This window comes from Pituophis catenifer, unplaced genomic scaffold (genome assembly GCF_029215685.1).
Source record: "Pituophis catenifer annectens isolate HBS135680 unplaced genomic scaffold, rPitCat1.0.hap2 SCAF_5, whole genome shotgun sequence".
Taxonomy (NCBI): Eukaryota; Metazoa; Chordata; class Lepidosauria; order Squamata; family Colubridae; genus Pituophis; species Pituophis catenifer.
In genome coordinates, this window is record NW_027256885.1 from 65818156 (window position 1) to 65836945 (window position 18790).

At 46.2% G+C, this 18790-nt stretch overlaps 1 pseudogene; it reads left to right on the forward strand.

The window, feature by feature from the left end:
• Nucleotides 1-15952, forward strand: part of LOC139317702 (AP-2 complex subunit alpha-1-like) — a 37474-nt pseudogene extending 21522 nt beyond the window's left edge.
• The last annotated feature ends 2838 nt before the right edge of the window (nt 15953-18790 follow it).

Genomic DNA, 18790 nt, shown 5'->3' on the forward strand with positions numbered 1-18790 from the left:
TTGACTTGGGACACTGACTGTCCTTTCTTACCTCTCTAGAGCTCTGAAGAGAAGGTTTTCTTTTCCCTCCTTTTATGAGTATGTGACTCTGGCTATGAAAATTAGATGGCTTGTCCATTCTTATTTCATTGTTCCAACATATGCAGCCATAGATAAGAAATAAATATCTTCAGGGGGCACTAAAATGGATTGCAGCTTAATAAGGACTGAGCATCTTCAGTGTCCACAAAATGCTAAATGTTTATTGATGCAGGGGAATGAAATTAAGTATTCTGGAGTAGGTTATGGCTGATTGTGAGAGCAATATTATAAACTTGAAGGGTATGACTATTGATGTGCTCCATTCACATATAGTTCTGCAGTATGTTTAATGCTGAACGTATCCAATTCTGGGATGTTTGAGTCAGTCTAAAAGAGTCTGAAAGGTCTTGATGCTCCTTAAGCCTTGGAAAAGGCTTAAAAAACATCCTACCTGTCCTTCTTTTAAAAACAGTGATGTTATACTAAACTAAATAGGAGCTACTTCTCAAGTTGCATCTACCTAACTGCCCACCATGCATTGTATTTGCTTTTCTTTTTTCAGGCTCTCTAGGCTCCTGCTTGTCATGAGAACATGGTGAAAGTTGGAGGCTATGTCCTTGGGGAATTTGGGAACCTCATTGCTGGGGATCCCCTTTCCAGGTAGATAATACGAAAGGAAATGGATTGACCTGGGGGATAGAGTGGGGTGGGGTGAGATAAAGTGGAGTGGGGGCTCAGCTCCTATGAGGAAAAAAATAGACACTGGGATTGGGACTGTAGTGTTGTGTCCTTATATGGGCATCCGCTGGTGGTTGGCTAATCCACCGGCGGGAAGTTTAAATAAATGTCATTGGCCGGCTAGCTTGCCGGAGCTGTATATAAGGAGGGCTCAGCAGCTCAGCCGGCAGTTCCGTATGAGCTGAATTAAGGTGCTGAACGGACCTCTGCTGAGTTGCATCTTCTTTTCCCTGTGCCGATCTAACACTGGCGACGAAGGACACAAAAGAACTGACAGCATACCTTGTGGCACGATCGCCACAATCTACCAAGAGCTGAGTCACTTGAGCTAAGTCACTGAAGCTGAACCGCAGAACCATGTCCGGACCACAGATCTCGCTGGCTCCGTTTGATCCAAACCAGGAGAAATGGAAGTCCTTCATGGTCCGGTTCAGACAATTCCTAGCGGGCAGCGGTTTCACCGACCTGGACGACAACAGGAAGTGAGCCCTGTTCCTGTCTCACTGTGGCTCCGGGGTCCTGGAAATGGCCATGGATCTCATCACACCATGGGACATTGAGCTGATGCCGTGGACTGAACTTCAGGAAGTCCTGCAAGAGCATTACGCTCCAACCAGCACCCCTTTAGCCAACCGGTTTGATTTCCACCAACGGAATCAACGGGACGGCGAATCCGTCAAGGATTTCGTATCTGCGCTCTGGACAATCGCAGCCAGCTGTGAGTTCGAGAACGTAGACATCCAACTGAGAGACCGGATCGTCTTTGGGATGAGGGATGTTTCCGTCCAAAAGAAACTCCTCAGTCGTAAGAAGGTCTCGCTGAGAGATGTGCTCGAAGAAGCCACAGCTGCAGAATCGTCGGAGAAAGCTGCAGCCACCATGAGGAGGTCTAAGGGGATCCATAAGATTCACAAGAATCCCCAAACTTCATCAGACGAGACCACCATGGGGTCAGAGTCCGAAGCTGAAATGGCTGTCCACAAGGTCCTCAGACCCCAATGGCGGGAAAACCCTCAAGATGGCGGACGAGAGGAACGCTGTGCCAGCTGCAACGGGGATCACGTGCGCGCCAGATGTCGCTGGTGGGATGCGACCTGCCAGCGTTGCAGGAGGAAGGGCCACATCGCCGAGGCATGCAGAGCAGCAGAACCGGTTACAGAGGCTCCCAGAACCCGCGACCGCGAGAACCAGAGATCATCTAGCCCCAATTCGGCTAAAGCCCCGCAGGGTTCCATTTGCCCTCCGGCCTAAAGTTGATGCCCAGCTGGACAAATTAATCACCCAGGGCATATTGGAGCCGATTGATCATGCTGCATGGGAGACCCCCATTGTGACCCCAATGAAGCATGATGGATCTGTGCGCATCTGCACTGACAATAAATGCACCATTAACAGGGCATTACAACAGAGCACATACCCAGTCCCAGTGGTGCAACATCTGTTGCATTCGCTAGGGAGTGGAACCATATTCGCAAAACTGGACCTGGCCCAGGTTTACCAGCAACTGCCAGTCGATGAAAAAACCGCGGAGGCTCAAACCATTGTCACTCACAGGGGCGCTTTCAAATGCAACCGCCTCCAATTTGGAGTCAGCGCTGCCCCAGGCATTTTCCAATCGATGATGGAACGCCTTCTGCAAGGCATTCCAGGGGTGGTGCCATACTTCGATGATGTCTTGGTCTCCGGCCACTCGGAAGCCCAACTACTGGAATGGCTCAGGCTTGCCCTGCAGCAGTTTCAGGCGAAGGGTCTAAGAGTCAGGAGGGACAAGTGCGTCATCGGGGTCCAGGAGGTCGAGTTCCTGGGCTACCTAATTGATAGCAAAGGCATCCACCCCACCAAAAGCAAAATTAAAGCAATCCACGAAGCTCCAGCCCCCCAAAACAAAGCAGAGCTTCAGGCTTTCTTGGGACTACTGAATTTTTACAGTGTCTTTTTAAAACAGAAAGCCACCGTTGCTGAGCCACTCCATCGACTTTTAGGGAAGGCGGTCCCTTGGAAATGGGGAGAGGAAGAAGAGTCAGCTTTCCAGAACATCAAAAGAGTACTCTCTTCGGACAGCATCCTCATGCAGTACCATGAGACACTCCCCCTGCTTCTAACCTGTGATGCATCGCCATATGGAGTTGGGGCTGTCCTCAGCCACCAGGTTCCCAATGGATCAGAAGCACCCATTGCGTTCTTTTCCAAAATGATGTCCACGACTGAACACAACTACAGCCAGCTGGACAAGGAAGCCTTGGCCATCGTAGCTGGCATCAAGCGCTTCCATGAATATCTGGGAGAGCGTTCACCATCGTAACGGACCACAAGCCGCTGCTGGGACTCCTCGCGGGAGACAGACAAACGCCCACCTACATGTCACCCAGGATGACACGCTGGGCCATCTTCCTCTCCGGCTACTCATACAAGCTGGTACACAGACCCGGCAAGACCATCTGCAACGCCGATGCCCTGAGCAGATGCCCCATCCAAGAGCCAGTGGAAGACCCGGCACCCACTCTCGGACTGTTCCATATAGATGATGACCAGTTGTGCCCAGTGTCATCCACCACCGTGGCGAAGCACACACAACGAGATAAAACCCTCAGGCAAGTCATGTCCTGGAGCTTGAGGGGCTGGCCGACTGGGAGAGTGGGCGAAGAGTTCAGCCCGTTCGTTCGGAAACAACATGAACTCTCCACAATGAAAGGTTGCCTCCTCTGGGGCGAGAGGGTGGTGATTCCACACGCACTTCAGAAGAAGACCCTAGAGACACTGCACAGCGGGCATCCTGGCATCGTCAGGATGAAGGCCCTGGCACGGAGCTATGTCTGGTGGCCAACGCTAGACAAAGACATTGAAGAGTGGATCGCCAGATGTGACCCGTGCCAGGAGGTGAGACTGGCGCCGCCGCAAGCCCAGCCAACGGAGTGGGAGACGCCCAGCAGCCCCTGGTCAAGAATTCATATCAACTTCGCAGGACCCATAGATGGCAAGTCTCTCCTCATCGTGGTGGACGCATTCTCTAAATGGCTGGAGGTAATCGCGATGCCCACCACCATGACGGAGGCCACCATCAGGGCACTCCGCCAGCTGTTTGCCACGCACGGCCTCCCAGACATCCTGGTCTCGGACAACGGGCCCCAGCTCACTTCCAAGACCATGGAAGCCTTCCTAGCAGAGTTGGGCATTAGGCACGCTCTCATCGCCCCTTACAGGATGGCTGGAAATGGGCAAGTAGAGAAAATGGTGAGACTCACCAAAGACACACTCACCAAAATGGGCGCAGGAGACTGGCAGGAGAAAATTGATAAGTTCCTGCTCGCCCAGCACATCACTCCGCACACCACCACAAAGAAGAGCCCAGCGGAGCTCCTGATGGGGAGACGACTACGATCACCTCTGGATCGGCTGCACCCCCAATACAATCCGCAGGGTCAACAAAACAACGCCCAGCCGCCGCGGACGCTCGGAATCGGAGATCCGGTCTTCGCGCTAAATTTCCAGGGCCATCCGAAGTGGCTGAAAGGACTGATTGGGAGAGTGACCGGCCTGAGGTCCTACGAAGTGGAGCTGGAAGACGGACGAACCTGCAGACGTCACATCGACTAGCTCCGGAAAAGGTGGAGGGGAGTTGAGGAAAACCAGCCGGACGAGGTAGGCCTGCACCACCCCGGCGAGGCAGGCCTGCACCACCCCGGCGAGGCAGGCCTGCACCACCCCGGCGAGGCAGGCCTGCACCACCCCGGCAAGGTCGACTACCGCTACCCCGACAGGGTCGGCCGTCAACAAACACCACACCGTCCGCAGCCACAGCCGCAGGGTCGCCCCGCCACTACAGTCAGCCAGAGTCCCGGAGCGCAAGCAGAAGAAGGGAGGAAAGAGCCCAAGGACCTACCGCGGTTCAGCTGCACAGCCTGGGTCCAAGGTGAACTCCAGTGGCCGAGTCTCCATCATCCCGGCCAGGGAGAGGGACTCCGCCGCCTGCAGGATAATCCAGCAAACCCAGCCAGAGACGCCAGACAGGATCCAGAGCACTCGACGGCCGAGTTCCAGACAGTTCCACGGCAGGAACCGGAGAGGACAGAAGCCTGACCTGCCCGCATCGACAACAACGAGAGAACTGAACCACGCAGGTCAGGTAGGGCTATTAGACGCCCCGCCTACCTGCGTGACTACGTGACCTACGTCGGTCATGGATTGACAGACTAAGAACTAGGAGGGGAAGGGTGTTGTGTCCTTATATGGGCATCCACCGGTGGTTGGCTAATCCACCGACGGGAAGTTTAAATAAATGTCATTGGCCAGCTAGCTTGCCGGAGCTGTATATAAGGAGGGCTCGGCAGCTCAGCCGGCAGTTCCGTATGAGCTGAATTAAAGTGCTGAACGGACCTCTGCTGAGTTGCATCTTCTTTTCCCTGCGCCGATCTAACATGTAGCGTCCAGAAATCCCAACCAGCCTGAGAAGAAAATTCTAAGAGTTGTAGCCCCAGCATATCTGGAGAGCTACTGTACATCATTCTCTTGTTTTACTTATTATGAGGCACTTAAATTGGGGAGACTTGTCTCATGGTTCCTTGATGTTGTGAGCAAAGCCTGTGAGAATGCCTCCTTTATATTTCCTCACCTGCAGTTCTCAGGGGCTCTGACTCATATTGTCCTGTTCTCTTTCTCCACCAGCCCTCTGGTTCAGTTCAACCTCCACTCCAAATTTCACCTCTGCAGTGTTTCTACTCGGGCCCTACTTCTCTCCACCTACATCAAATTCATAAATCTCTTCCCTGAAACAAAGGGCACCATCCAGGAAGTTCTGTGCTCGGACAGCCAGATCCGCAATGCTGATGTGGAATTGCAGCAACGTGCCATTGAATACCTCAAGCTCAGCTCTATTGCTAGCACCAATGTCCTGGTGAGGGAGGAACTGAGAGTGTGGGCACTGCTAGCCTCATCTCTCAGGGAAAAGAGATTCTTAGCTTTTCCTTCTGAAGAGTTGTAGCCATGAACTGAGAAAAGTTGATTCAGGGAGCATTGGAAAATAGAAAACAGGAAACTTCTCTTTTGGTGGAATGAATCAGTTTGACATTTTTTATTTGGTCTAAAGCCAATTTTTACCCTTTTACCTGAAAATGGAGTGGGCTAGGGTGGAACTTCAATTGTATACAGGCCTTTGAGGAGTGCACTACAGTGATGTCTTCAAATGAAGTGAAACTAAATGTTCTAGACCATTTGTTTCCTTTAAGGAGCAGAGTTAGGATTGAAATCTGTTGCTTAGAAGCGATATACATCATCCCGGAGAAACATAATGCACCTATTTGCAAAGTTTGGAAGCTTAAAAAGGTGCAAAATCACACTGCTGGGGGGAGGGAGGTGTCTAAAACTGATATGGAGAACCTCCTATAGCTTTCAAGTCATCTATTCTGCATTAGAGAAGTTCTAGGCAAGTGACTGTGTCCATTGCAGAGCAAACATCATAGAGAAAGTGGATGGCTGCACAGGGCCAGTATAATAAAGCAGATAGACCACTTGTGGTCACATTGTCTTTAGGATTTTTTACTTTGCAGAACTCTGAGTTCCAATCTTTTCCCAGAAAAACAAAGTTGACTGGCAGGGCATGTTGGTAGTTGTTTCCAATTTTCACCCTTACTGCCTTAGGCTACAGTGCTGGAGGAGATGCCACCATTTCCTGAACGTGAATCTTCCATCTTGGCAAAACTCAAGAAAAAAAAGGGTCCCGGGGCTGGCAGCGAGTTAGATGATGGGAAGAAGGATCCAAACTCTGAAATCAATGGAGGCATGGAGCCATCAGCCAGCACTGCTGTGAGTGCAGGGGAGAAGGACAAGGCTAGAAATGGGGAAGGGGCTTGAAATGCTCCCTAGAAAGAAAAGGATACTGTGTGGGAAGTCTGTGGGAAGGGGAAGACAAAAATACAAAGCACAGAAAGTAAGAATTATAACTTCTGATCTCTTAACCCTGTTGGATTATAAAGCAGGATTTCTCATGCTCTGCTTATTTCCTTCAATTACACCAAAATTTCTGTTGTCATGAAATTTTAGTAGATGTCCTTTGATTGTATATATAATTCACTATGTCACCAATAGCAGCATTCTTCTCTACTCCCGGTCTTGGTCTTTGCCAAAAGCTAAATTCAAATCTCAGAGGACAGACAGCAGGTAGATACTGTGTGAGCTGAGACTTCCTTAATTTCCAATCTAGTTTGCACTTTTATCACTTTCACTGTTTCCCCTTGCCTTTCATGACAACTAAGCCATTAGTCTTTTACAGACTTTCTATAACAGTTTAACAGGCTCATCCCGTCCCATAGTAAAGAACTGTAATGAAACTGATGTACATGAAGCTCAACTTCCAGGAGTATTTTAACTGCACATATTTTATCTTGACATATATTAGTACAAGAGTAAAGAACCCCAGACTTGGGCTTTATTCCTGTTACTAAACTAGAGACAGAGTTCAGTTTCTAAGTTAGGATCACAAAAAGGAATTTTCTCTGTCCCTTACTGTTTTCTTTCTCTTGCAGTCAACGCCGTCCCCATCTGCTGACTTGTTAGGCCTCTGAGCCGCACCAGTGACTGCATCTGGTGTCCCTACCAGCATCAGCAACATTCTGGTGGATGTTTTCTCTGACAGCCCCTCTACTGCAGCTGGCCTGGCTTCTGGTGCAGAAGAGAATTTCCTAAAGTGAGATGGTGACTCAGTTCCAGGCTGTCTCTGCCCCAGCCTTCCTAAGAAACTGAACAGGTATTGATGCATTGGATCAGTCTAAGCACATCTTGTTGTCAAGGGAGTGCCAGTCTTTTCTGGACAACTGCTGTGAGCTCAACATATAGGACACAAGAGTGATTGCTCTGTCAAGAATGCAGATTCTGATCTATGCCTGGCATGGAAGTTCATGAGGAATGAGTCATAGTGGTTGAGTGCCTTCCTTGCATGGAGAAAGTTCCAGCTCAAAGGGTAAATAATCATCTGCTACCTAATCTGGGTAGCAGGTGATGGGTGGACTTCTTGCTACCTGAGATCTTCATTCAAGAGTAAGAGGAACAAGTAGGTGGACAAATAACTGCCTATGTTTGTTATGAGAAGATGGCCATGTTCTAGATACATCTTTGGATAGGATAGGCAAGATTGATCTACAGGTCTTCATTTCCAAGTGGCTTGGGAGCTTTGGGGTTCCTTTCTCTAAATGGGCAAGTAGCACATGCCAGTCCTCATGGCCTTGCCTTGCTCTCTCTTTGTCTTGTATGAGAGTCTCTTTTCTCTCTTTGTCTGTCTGCTGCTTTTTTGGAATGGCTTCCTCTTTCTTTCACACCTCTTATCTTGGATGAAACAGTGACTTGGAGGCAACTCCTGAGAATCCTGCATCCCTACTGGTGGAAGCTGGCCTGTCTGCAGAGTAAGGGGTTGAATCTCTCTCTCTCTCCCTCTCTCCCCCCCCCATCTCTCTTTGCTGATTACAACCTTCCAACCACCATTTGCATTTGATTGCATTTAGCTAAGAGGAGGATCACAGATGTTAATATGATAACATTGTGAGTTCTCAAGAATAAAAAAGAATGTCAAAAACGCAATGTAACGTAATGTGTAGAGAGTCCATAAAAGAGCTTATACAGGTAGTCTTCGACTTACAACAGTTCGTTTAGTGACTGTTCAAAGTTACAACGGCACTGAAAAAAGTGACATGACTTTTTTCACATTTATTCCCATTGCAGCATCCCCATGGTCATATGATCAAAATTCAGATGCTAGGCAACTGGCATGTATTTATGACAGTTGCAGTGTCCCAGGATCATGTGATCCCCTTTTGCAACCTTTTGACAAGCAAAATCAATGGGGAAGCCAGATTCACTTAACAACTGTGTTACTAACTTAACAACTGCAGTGATTCACTTAACAACTGTGGCAAAAAAGGTCATAAAATGGGGCAAAACTGACTTAACAAACGTCTCACTTAGCAACAGAAATTTTAGGCTCAATTGTGATCGTAAGTCAAGGACTACCTGTAATTGTGCCCTCTGTAACTTTGTCCCATTTCTGCTCCCTTCAGTGTCACTCACCCATATGCTTAGAACTGCCTCCCAGAATATCTGCTCCCTTGCTTGCTTTTTTCCAAATCCTGCATCAGAATCCATTTTTATGGAGCATTTGGGACATCTCTATTCCCCATGTTCACCTGGAAATAGCTAAATGTAAGCATGTGCTACTTATAACTTTGGCATTTTGCATTTGTTTACCACTGCTGCAGTTTCCTCATCTCTTTATGATTTCCAAGATAAGATTTATATATTAAGTCTGCATGAGCAGGAATCTGTCCATTTGGACATAAGAAAGTACTATACAATTATAAAATAATGGTTTCTGCAGAAAAGAGGTGAGTAGCTCAGGAGAAACTGACTTTGCTAGAAAAGGCATTCTTGGTGTGCTTCTAGATTAGGAGGAGACAGTCTGGGATTCCAGGGCCATATGCAACACATAAGTCAACCACAGTTGCCAAAAATCATCAGTAGGTGTCTCCTTATTTGAGGTGGGGAAAAGTGAACATTTTACATAATTTTACATAATGGTCCTAAAATAGTCTTGACAGTTATAGTAACAAAGAAACAACCCCAAATTCCCAACAAAACTGTAAAACAAAAAGGAGACCATAGGCTTGCCTATATTATGTGACACCTACCCGTCCACTAAATCCTTGCCTGCCCCCCACACCCACTGTTAAGAACAATCCTTACCTACCAGAAAGATGCTGTAGCCTGTAAAGTTTGCAAGCTAGGGCCACCAGTTGATCTAATCCTGATCCCTAACTGTCTCAAACTCCTGTGCTTCATATGATCAAGAACTTCAGGATCCAGAAATGGAAACTAGAAAGTCATACTTCTTTGAGGGACATGAGAGAGCCATTGGTTGCCTCAGTGCAAAGTAGGGCAGGGTATGGACTTGAAATATAGGACTCCCCTTTCAATTGTTTGGAATTCTTAGGGTTAAAATAAATTTAGATATTTTAAGAAGACAGGAAATCCAGATTGTGTGTGCATGATCAGGATTTCTAGATGAGAATCTGTTTGAGGCAATTCCTTTATTAGGTCAGTTCAGAATTACAGAATATTGGCCTTGAAAAGATCTCGGGTCCCATGAATGTTGGACTGTTTTTTTCTCTCATTGGCTTTTAAATGTGAGGAATATGAATGTGTATACTTAAGTTAGTGAAAATATAAAAACATAACATATAAAAGGTGTTTTGGCTCTCATCCTTTACAGGGTTTCCAAGCTCAGGAGTTCAGATGTTGTTGGATTACAGCTTTGAACATCTCCAGAAAACCTGGTCTGGGATGATGCAAGTAGGAGTCAAACAATATCTGAAAAGCTAAGATTTGGAACCACTCCTTTATAGTATTTTTCAGGAATGGTCCACAGTGCTCCTTCTGCCTTGGTACCTGCTCTGTGGCATGTTCTCTCTATGTATAGATGCATGTGGTTTGTTTCCCTCCTTTTCTCTTTCTGATACTAACATGGTGCTGTACCAGGTGACTCGTCTTTTCTGCTCTTTTTCTTCCTTGCCTCTGTCAACTGCTGGGCCCTTTGCTATGCCCCTTCACCACCACCAGCTCAGGGGCTGCTACTTCTGTCTCTGAGGACTCTGCTTTGTGCATTGCTGAGGCTGATGAACTGCTTCACAATTAAGATCACTGGGTAGGACTGTGTCTCCTGAATGCTGGGATTTGGGGCAGGGGACTAGACTAAGTGCCACTCCCCTTTGACATTTGTGTGGGATGGCTTCCTCTGGCCTGAAATACTGATCCTAGAAACTTCAGTCAACATCATTCCCTGTTGCGTAATTTCACCTCCAGAAAGTACTCTCCAGACGGAATGGTTGGGAAGAAATTGACCATCCTTGCATAGTAGGTAACTTTTAATGTATGAGCTGGATGAATTAACAGCTTGGTTTTGATATCTTAGATAGTCAGAGGAAGGGATGAATGGCTATGTATCAAAATTGGTAAATGTGGGGAAAGTGGCTGGCATCCCCAGCTGAAATGACATGCACGTCTACAAATAATGGGTAGTGTCTGCCTGCCTCTAACCAAACCTCCATGAACTACTGCAGGTTTGTGTGTAAGAATAATGGGGTGCTCTTTGAGAACCAGCTGCTGCAAATCGGGGTGAAGACAGAATTCCGGCAAAACTTAGGTAAGTATTTCTAGCAGGCTGAGTACAACAGGCAAGTTGTGGCTTGTTCAAGAGTCTGAACAGCCACACCCTGTGTTCCTACATGAGGACAACTTTCTTTGTTTTTGTTTTTAAAAGAACTGAATACATTGTGACAAGAAAGGGTCTATATTGAGTTGCAGACTGGAAGACATGTTGTAGTGGTGGATGATATTGAAGTTGTAGGGTTATATGTACTAGTCTCACCATAACATTTCTGTGAGGAGCCAGTATGGGGTGGAGTAGTTTTGGGATACCCAGTTCCTAGTCCCCACTCAGCCATGAAGCTCATGGCTGACTTTGGAATTGTTACATTATCTGAATCTAATATGGGCATCTTGGATATAAGGATATTTGGATATAAGGATATTTGGCAAGAGAGAGAGAAAGTGGGGGAAAGAACTGACAAATAGGAATGACAATATATGGCACAAACAGAGGGGGTGTGGAAGGTGGCAGACCAGGGGTGAAATGCTCCCGGTTTGGACCAGATCGCCTGATCCGGTAGCGATGGAGGCGGGTGGTTCGGAGAACCGGTAGCAAAAATCCCTGCCCCCCCTCCCATGCCCAGCTGAGCCGCACAAACTTCAGAGGCTTTTTTTTTTTGTACTTTTAAAAGCATTTTTTCTACAACCTCTTCAGAAAAAAATGCTTTTAAAAGTAAAAAAAAAGCCTCTGATGATCGCGTGGCTCATCTGGGATCGTCAAAGGCTTTTAAAAGCATTTTTTCTACAACCTCTTTGGAAAAAATGCTTTTAAAAGTTAAAAAAAAAGCCTCTGATGATTGCGCGGCTCAGCTGGGATCGTCAAAGGCTTTTAAAAGCATTTTTTCTACAACCTCTTCAGAGGTTGTAGAAAAAATGCTTTCAAAAGGCTCTGATAAAGAATTTTTTGCTATTAACATGTATAAGGGTACCTCTATGGAAATGGTATGGGACACAAGTAAGGCCTACATGAGGGGAGCTTTAATACATATGAATAATAAACATAGATTAAAACAACAAAAGAAACGGAAAGAGATAGAGGAAGAAATAAAAAAGAAAGAACAATTACTTATAATTAATCTAGGAGATAAGAAAGTAAAAGAAACAATAAAAATATTACGAGAGCAATTCAATATGTTAATGGCTGATCAAGTGGCAACTAGTTTACAATATGCTAAACACAATACATTTTGTAATGCTAATAAACCAGGCAGGTGGTTGGCTTATGTGCTGAGGAAAAAACAGAAATCACGAGTTATTGGTAAGATAGAATTTAGAGGTAAGGAAGTTTATCAACAGAATATGATTAAAAAAGCTTTTTTAGAATTTTACACAAAGTTATATGCCAGTGATTCAATACAAGGTATAGATATAGATAGATACCTAAAAGAAGAGAATATTCCTGAATTAACGTTGGAACAGAGGGAAGGATTGAATCAGCCAATAACCTCTGAGGAGATTGTGGCAGCAATTAAACAGTTAAAAACAGGTAAGGCTCCGGGAACAGATGGAATACCAGCTGTTTATTACAAGAATTTACATTCTGAAATGGTAGAGCCGCTTAGAGTTTTATTTTGTAAAATTCAAGCAGGGGGAGGAGTCCCACCTTCTTGGAGAACAGCTTTTGTTTCATTGATCCCGAAGGAAGATCAAAATTGTGCCAAACCTGAAAATTTTAGGCCAATATCACTTCTGAACACTGATTATAAAGTTTTTGCGAAGATATTAGCGAACAGATTAATGCCAGTTATGCAACAAACAATTCATAATGACCAATCAGGGTTTATAAAAGGGAGGCAAATGAAATATAATGTTAGACAAATTATAAACTTATTGGAATATTTGGAAAAAAACAACCAAGTCCCCGCAGCGTCCATATTTTTGGATGCAGAGAAGGCATTTGATCGATTGAATTGGCAATTCTTGTTTAAGATAATAGAAAAAATGCATTTTGGACAGTATTTTACACAATCAATTAGAGCAATATATCAGGAACAAACAGCACAAATAATAGTTAATGGAGGTTTAACAGATGCTTTTAAAATTGAGAAAGGAACAAGACAGGGTTGCCCTTTGTCTCCATTGCTGTTTATTTTAACTTTAGAAGTTTTGTTGAATAAGATACGTGATTCTAATAAAATAAAAGGAATTGTAATTAGACAGCAAGATTATAGACTAAGAACGTTTGCAGATGACTTGGTTGTTACTTTATCTCAACCTATAGAATCAGCTCCACATATGTTGGATATAATAGGTCAATATGGTAAGGTATCTGGATTTAAAGTAAATCAATATAAGACAAAGATGATAACTAAAAATATGTCTATATCTCAAAGAGAAGACTTAGGAAGAATAACGGGGTTTGAAATAGTTAAAAAGGTTAAATATTTAGGAGTATATATTGCAGCCTCAAATACAAAATTATTTAAAAACAATTATGAAGTTCTCTGGCAAAAAGTGCAGAAAGAAATGGAGAATTGGAAAAAGTTACAACTATCTCTACTGGGAAGGATAGCAGTAATAAAAATGAATGTACTACCCAGGTTTTTATTTTTGTTTCAAATGATATCAGTGCTTAAGAAAGATGGAAATTTGAGGGAGTGGCAAAAAGGGGTTAATACTTTTATTTGGGGTGGGAAGAAACCAAGAGTGAAACTGAAAATCATACAGGATGTACGTGAGAGAGGAGGTCTTAAAATGCCTAATTTAAGATTGTACTATGAAGCAGCTGTCTTATCACAAATTAGCGATTGGTTTAATTTAACTGAAGAGAGAATGTTAAATATAGAAGGTTATGATCTGTTATATGGATGGCATGCTTATTTGTTATATGAAAAAAAGTGGATAAAGTGTTTAAGGGTCATATACTTAGAAATGCGTTGTTGAGGGTTTGGAAAAAGTATCAATATAAACTAAACTATAAGATACCTATATGGGCAAATCCCAGACATGCAATAGAAAATATAAGTATAGAACAAAAACAGGAGGTGATTACTTATAAAGAGCTTCTTTTTATGGAAAGGGGTAAATGGCAATTGAAACCTTTAAATGTATTGAAACAAGAAGGGATAATTTATACTTGGTTTCAGTATGGTCAACTTCAAGCTAGATGGAGGGAAGATCAGAAAATTGGTGTCATGCAAAATGAGGAAAACCTGGTAAAACAGATTAGAGATCAAAGTCAAATGCATATTAAAAGGTTGTATAATGCATTATTGGAAATAGATTCAGAAACGGAATTGGTTAAGGATTGTATGATAAAATGGGCACAAAATTTTCAGGAACCAGTGATGATAGAAACATGGGAAAAGATTTGGGTTAGAAATGTTAAATTCACACAAGCACAAAATCTGAGAGAAAATTTTTATAAAATGTTTTATAGATGGCATTTAGATCCTAAAAAATTATCATGATGGGGGGAATATTGGGGGGGGGGATTTTCTTTGTAAAACTTTTTAATAAAAAAAAAAAAGGCTCTGATGATCCCAGCTGAGTTGCCTGATCTGCAGAGGCATTTTTTCTTTTAAAAGCCTCTGACGATCAGGCAACTCAGCTGGGATCGTCAGAGCCTTTTGAAAGCATTTTTTTACAACCTCTTTGCCAAAGAGGTTGTAGAAAAAATGGTTTTAAAAGTAAAAAAAAAATGGCCACGCCCACCCAGTCACATTACCCCCCACCAAGCCATGCCCACAGAACCGGTAGTAACAAATTTTAGATTTCACCACTGTGGCAGACCCCTAGTTTGGATGGATTGTGAGGAGGATGTATTCTTTCCAGTTAACACCAGCCAGGTATGACTGAATTCACAAATTACATAAACTGTAATATAGTTTGTGTGATTTACTTACAGATACAGATTAACAGCCTTCCATCCTTTCTAAGGTAGGTTAAATGAGGACCCAGATTGTGGGGGCAATAAGCTGACTTTGTATAAATATACAAAAGTATGAAGGCTATTGCTTAACGCACTGTAAGCCGCCCTGAGTCTCCGGAGAAGGGCGGCATATAAATAAAAAAAAAAAAAAAAACAGAGTTGGAAGGGACCTTGCAGGTCATCTAGTCCATGGACTTTTTCCTTTCTGCTAAGGAAAGGGGCAGCTTCCCTGGCTCCCCTTGAGGTTGGCTGCAGGGAAGGAACAGGGTTAAATGGGTCTATGGAGAGGCGGGGGTAATTCTTGTAGGTGGTCATTTTGTGTTTCTTTGCCTTGTGTGTTTTTCCCAGGGATGGCGATGTAAATCCTCCCTTTCCTTTGCTATGGATCATTCCAGTGTTACAGTTGTGTGTATTTGTGAGAACGTAATTGTTAGATCAGCACAAGGCAACAGGCGAGAGTTGTTAGTGAATTCAGCACCTTTTTATTTCCAGCAAAATGTGACTGCGTTCTGCTGGCTAAGCTGCCAGAGCTTGCCTTTTTAAGGAGCTCCAGGCAGACCAGCTGGCCAATGACAGCAGGTTAAATCTCCCACGGTCCAGACAGCCAATCAGCGGTGAGCATGAAACTTTATGTAGATTCTAGCCAATCCGTGGCGAGCATGAAAACTTATGTAGATTCTAGCCAATCCGTACATAACTCCCCTCCCCTCCTAGAATGAACAGTGTCCAATCCCCTGCCTACATATGTGACGTAGTCCTCTAGGTAGGCGGGGCGTGCCGGCTTCCTACTGGACCTGCACAGTTCACTTGTCCCCGGGACCTTGGCTGCAACGGTCGAGTCTGGTGCTCCTCTGGCTGCCTGGGAAGGAACCTTCTGGAGCTCCTCGAGTTCCGGCCTGGTTCCTTCGGCTTCCAAAACCGTCGCTTCCCACTGGATGCCCTCGATCCCAGAAGAATGGTCACGGCTCTGGTTGGCGAGTAGTCCCCCTGTTGGGCCACCGGGTAGGCCTGGTTCCTGCTCATCTGCTTCCCGGCCAGCGGTTGAGCGTGCTCCTCGAGGCGGAGACCTCAGGTTCTGCGATTGTTGCTCTGGCACTCTGGTTGCGGTGCAGTTGCCCTGGTTCCTCAGCTCGGTGAACCCTAGGCGGTGTCTGAGTTGGTTGATATGCCTCCTCCAGATCCGCCCGTCCTCCAGCTCAATGCAGTAAGACTTGGGGCCAGTGACAGCCACGACTCGGGTACCCCGCATAGTTGTGTATGCATACCCAGTCCTGTACGTCGAATGCCCGCGTGGGCCATGCGGAGTCCAGGGGGGTCTCAGGAAGGTAGTCCGGGTCGTATCGGTCAAATTGTGACCTCAGCCTTCTTCCCATCAGCAACTCCGCTGGGCTCTTGTTGGTGGTCACATGGGGAGTGATGTGTTGAGCGAGGAGGAACTGGTTGACTTTTTCCTGCCAATTCCCTGGGCCCATTTGGGTGAGGGTTTCCTTGGTTAGTCTCACCATTTGCTCGACCTGCCCGTTGCTTGCTGGGTGGAAAGGAGAGATGAGTACGTGCTGGATCCCTTGCTCTGCGAGGAATGCCTCCATGGTCTTGGCTGTCAGTTGTGGGCCGTTATTGGAAACCAGGACATCGGGTAGACCGTGGGTGGCGAACAGCCATCGGAGGGCTCGGATGGTGGCTTCTGTCATGGTTGTCTGCATGATGATCACCTCTAGCCACTTGGAGTATGTGTCCATGACAATCAGGAACACCTGTCCTTCTACTGACCCTGCAAAGTCAATATGTATGCGGGACCAGGGCCCCTTGGCTGCTTCCCATTCATGAGTGGGTGCCCGTGGTGGCACTGGTTGCGTCCCCTGGCAGGGTTTGCAGGTGGCCACCCACTCGGTAATGTCCTTGTCCATCTGGGGCCATCAGATGTAGCTCTGGGCGTCCATGGTGCGCCTCCGAAGCTTTTGGGGAACGACGACCCTTTCTCCCCACAGCAAACAGCCCTTAATGGTTGACAGTTCGGCTTGCTTGCTGTGGTAACTCTTGAACTCCTCCCCAGGTTCTACTGTGGCCACCCCCTCAACACCCAGTTCAGAACCTTTCTTAACGTTTTGTCTTTTTAGGTGTGTTCAGCGATGTCTCTGGCGGTCACTGGGCTGGCCGGGTCGATGTCGATCAACAGCACTTGGGCGGTGGGTGCGGGGTCTTCCACCAATTCTGGTAGCAGGCAGCGGCTGAGAGCGTTGGCGTGGCTGATGTCTTTGCCGGGGTGATGGATCAGCTTGTAGTCATACGCCATGAGGAAAATGGCCCATCTGGTCATCCTCGGGGACATGTATGGCGGGGTTTGTTGGTTACCGGCGAGGAGTCCTAATAGGGGCTTATGGTTGGTTACAATCTCGAAATGCCTACTGTATACATACTCGAGGAACCACTTGATCCCTTCCACCACAGCCAAGGCCTCCTTATCAATTTGGCTATAGTTGCGCTCGGCCGATGACAGGGTCTTGGAGTAGTATGCTATCGGTGCTTCTGTTCCATCTGGTAGGCGGTGGCTGAGGACCGCCCCAACTCCGAAAGGGGAGGCGTCACAGGTGATCCGAACCAGCAACGTGTGGTTATATTGGATCAGGACACTGTCGGATGAGAGGAGGTCTTTCACTGCTGCAAAAGCTTGGTCTTCCCTCTGTCCCCAGGTCCACGGTGTCATCTTCCACAGGAGGTTGTGGAGCGGCTCAGCAATGGTGGCCTTCTGTTGTAAAAATGTCCTGTAAAAGTTTAACAGTCCCAAGAAGGCTTGTAGTTCTGCCTTATTCTTCAGGGTGGGGGCGTTCTTAATGGCTTTCATCTTGCTGTCAGTCAGGTGGATGCCCGACCCATCTATTAGGTAGCCCAGGAACTCTACCTGCCTTATGCCAATTTTGCATTTATTAGGGTTCACTTTGAGTCCTTTTTTCTGGAACATCCCCAAGGTTTCGCACACGCATTCCATCAACTGACCTATTGACTCCTCTGATGTAAGAACATCATTGAAGTATGGCACCACCCCTGGGATCCCATGCAGTAGCCGCTCCATTAGGCACTGAAAAAGTCCTGGGGCTATGCTGACCCCAAACTGCAACCTGGTACATTTAAATGCCCCCCTGTGAGTCACTATGGTTTGTGCTTCAGCTGTGGCTTCATCTACTGGCAGCTGCTGGTAGGTGTTCTGTCCCCGTCTCACATGCACACACACACACCAACAGACGTCCAAGAGTTAAAGACCAAACCAGCCGACAAAATCCTTTTCCTTATGATAACGGAACTTGGCAGCAACCTAGTGGCTGCCTGCCAAGAGTTTATTACTACAAAGGAAAGAGATAACTTCTCTCCGCTTCTGGTACATCAAAGTAAAATGCTCAATAATTACAGAGTCAATCAAGTCCAAAGATAATACAGCAAAGTCTATAGCAAAAGTCCGGCAATGCAGAATGGCATGGAAGCTTTCAGCTTTGTTCATCACAAGGTTTGGCTGGCCATCACGCTCCCTTTTATACCCTGTGGGGTGTGGTCCAGTGACTCAGCCTAATCTCGGGCACGCCTTTTCTTTTGTTGCATGTGCTTATCTCTGCGATGCTGGCGTGGATCCAGCCAAGACTCATTACTCTCATCACTGTCCACCTGTGGCTGCATGGATGTGCTTGGCCCCGGCCCTATCTCTTGCCCTTCGGCGGACACTGAAGGCATTGCCAAAGAGGAGGGTCCTGGAGAGGGAGGCCTTGCCAACTCCTCTCCTTCACTCTCGGAGTCCTCTCCTGCAGATGACACAGGCTCAGGTAATGGAGCCATAACAGTAGGCCTGGGCAAGGTCCAGCTTGGCGAATATCTTCCCGCTTCCTAGGGAATGCAACAGGTGTTGCACCATGGGCACTGGGTACTCTGCTGGAGGACCTTGTTCAGTGTACACTTATAATCTGCGCAGATGCGGACGGACCCATCTGG